The sequence below is a fragment of the Orycteropus afer genome, unplaced genomic scaffold, assembly GCF_000298275.1.
Source record: "Orycteropus afer afer isolate SDZICR_OR568_19922 unplaced genomic scaffold, OryAfe1.0 scaffold00107, whole genome shotgun sequence".
Taxonomy (NCBI): Eukaryota; Metazoa; Chordata; class Mammalia; order Tubulidentata; family Orycteropodidae; genus Orycteropus; species Orycteropus afer.
The window spans coordinates 5,762,658-5,765,752 of NW_006921694.1; positions in this window are offsets into that span (position 1 = coordinate 5,762,658).

The window sequence follows — 3,095 nt, forward strand, 5'->3', positions numbered from 1 at the left end:
AGCTCCAGTGGGCCAGGAGCAGGAAGCAGAGCTGGACCCCAAGGTTGAGGGGCTTTCACCCAGCCCCTAGAGCCTGGCACTTTGAACTTGGACTTAAAGCTTCCAAATTGTAAGAATAAACTCCTGTTTGTTAAGGCCATCCCATTTGTGGTATATTCTTATCAGAGCAGCACTAGGCAACCAGAACAGAATTTGGTACCAAGAGAGTGGGGTGCTACTCTGACAGATACCTAAAATGTAGAAACAGGAGTGGAGTGTGTCCTTGACCTGAGACCCTGGCAGAGAGACCCTGGCATATGACATGACAGACAGCAGGACAGACAGCAAGAGACTGGCACAAGAGATGGCAGGAGCAGAGCCCAGAGACTGGCATGAGACGGCGACAGCCTTACCAGCCCATGGAGAAGAAAGCCAGTGCCAGTGGGTAGACAGCTTCCTGGCAGAGTAGGTTCCTTTCGGGCATTAATTGGTAGAAAAGACCGTCATAAAATGGAGTAGCAGGTTGGTTGGCCCATGGAGCAAGAAAGCCAAGTGTCTTTTGGGCAGAAAGATTTCTGGCGGAGTGGGTTGCCCTATGGCATTAATTGGCAGAAGCAGAGAGACCAAGGAAATGGAAGCAGAGCTGCCTCAGCCTGAAAGGGTAAGACCATGGCCTTTGGGGGTGGAATGATCACAGCCCCCTAGGTTTCAAAGAGCCAGGCCTTCACCAACTTGGTTCTGGAGTGTGGGGCTGCTCGTTCATGTCAGTGGGATGGAGCCATAGCTGCTGCCCAAGAGTGAGGTGGCGGGGCTGCCATGCCCAAGAGGCAAGGAACAGGACCCACCAGGCCAAGAGGGTGATGTCGCCATTCAGGAACTAGGGGAGTGGAGCCACCCAGTGAGGAGATCTGTACAGATGCCAAGTTGACAAGGGGTGGAATTGTGGTAGTTATGTTTGTGCGTCAACTTGGCTGGGCCTGGTTCAGTGGCTGGGCAGCTGGTGGTATTTATTCCTCACAATGAAACTGGCAATTAACTCCACGTTGGGATCTACCACAAGCAGCTGAGTAGCTGTCTTTGGGAATGTGGTCTGCTTCTTGTATATAAGGAGACAGCTTGGGAATTGTCTCTAGCCTTTGGCACACTTGGACCCTGCATGTAGCTGTGTCATTGCTCAGCAGCCTGCTATGCTCTACCAACCTTGGGACTTATGATGGACTTAGGTTAATGGCCTGCCGTGTGGTTTGGTAACATCAGGACTGTGCCTTTTTACTTGTTAACCTTGGGGCTTCTCAGCCTCAGCAGCCAACAGCTGTCTGAGTGAAGAAATGCCTCTAGCTCCAGTGGGCCAGGAGCAGGAAGCAGAGCTGGACCCCAAGGTTGAGGGGCTTTCACCCAGCCTCTAAAGCCTGGCACTTTGAACTTGGACTTAAAGCCTCCAAATTGTAAGAATAAACTCCTGTTTGTTAAGGCCATCCCATTTGTGGTATATTCCTGTCAGAGGGGCACTACATAACCAGAACACCTGGCATAGTAGATCATATGGTTGTCTGATTCAAAATGGCCAAAACCCATCCATTTCAGCTCACAAATGCCAAGGATATCAACCTTTATGCGTTTGATTTCATTTTTGACAACTTCCAATTTTTCTAGTTCATACTTTGTACATTCCATGTTCCGATGATTAATGGATGTGTGCAGCTGTTTCTCCTCAATTTGAGTGGTGCCACATCAGCAAATGGAGGTCTTGAAAGCTTTATCTTATTCACATGAGTAAGGCTAGGTTTACTCTGATGATGCAGCTCTTTCCCAGTCCTATTTTGAGAGCCTTCTAACCTAACCAGACTATTCATAAAGTTGCACTGTAATGTATCAGTGTTTCTTTGCTATTCATAAGGTTTTCCCTGGCCAATTCTTTGAGAAGTGGATGGCCTCTTCTTCCTACATAGTCTGTCTCAGTCTGTAAGCTGGGCTGATACCTGTGCACCATGTGCATCCTGCTGGGTTTGAAACACCAGTGGCTCAGCCTCAAAACTCACATCAACACATCCCCACAGTAGGACAAACCGACAGACAAGTTTGTCTCCCTGTTGGAAACCTCTCCTACCACCCTTACTTGTGTCCCTGGGGCTGACTCCTTCTCTGTCCCGGTTACTGGGCCTTTTCCCTCACTTTCTCCCGCTCTCCTTCCCTGCTGCTTTGGGTGTGTCTAGGTTCCCTCTCCTCACCTGAATCCCTGAGGCTCATTCCTCTTCTGTCCCGGTCCCCGGGCTTATTCCTCTCCCTTCTCCGGTTCTCCCACCCTGATGCCTGGGTTCCCTCTCCTCACCTGGATCCCTGTGATAAACATGGGTGTGCATATATATATTCTGGTCCTGGCTCTCACTTCTTTAGGATATAAACCTAGTAATGGGATTGCTGGATCAAACAGTATTTCTACTTCCAACTTTTAAAGGAATCATTATACTGTTTTCCACAGTGGTTTTATCATTTTACACTCTCACCACCAGTGTAGGAGAGTCCCAATCTCTCCACATCCTTGCCAGCATTTTCTGTCTTCTTGAACTTTGCTATTAGTGCTGGGACAAGATAGTATCTCACTGTTGCTTTGATTCACATCTCTCTAATCACAAATGACCGTGAATATTTCTTCATTGTGTTTGTTGGCCATCTGAATATCCTCTTTGGTGAAGTGTCTATTCATGTCTTCTGCCCATTTTTAATTGGATTGTTAATCTTTTTGTTGCTGAGGTGTTAGGTTTTTCTATAAATTTTAGAGACAAATCTCTTGTCAGATACATCATTGCCAAATATTTTTTTTCCCAATTTGTAGGTTCTCTTTTAACTCTTTTGGAGAACTCTTTTGAAGCACATAAAAATTTAATTTTTAGAAGGTCCCATTCGAAGATGGCAGACTAGGCAGAAAGACTGCACAGACCCTCTTCAACAAAGAAAAGGGAAAACAATTAACACAGATACAGAAGATAATCCTGGACCCCTGAGACTTGAAGGGAAGGATATACAAGTGGACTAAACCCCAACTAGCAGAAGAATTTGTGTGAAAATACCAAAAAAGGAGACATATGGAGCTGCAGTGTGGCAGCGGTCGTAAGCGA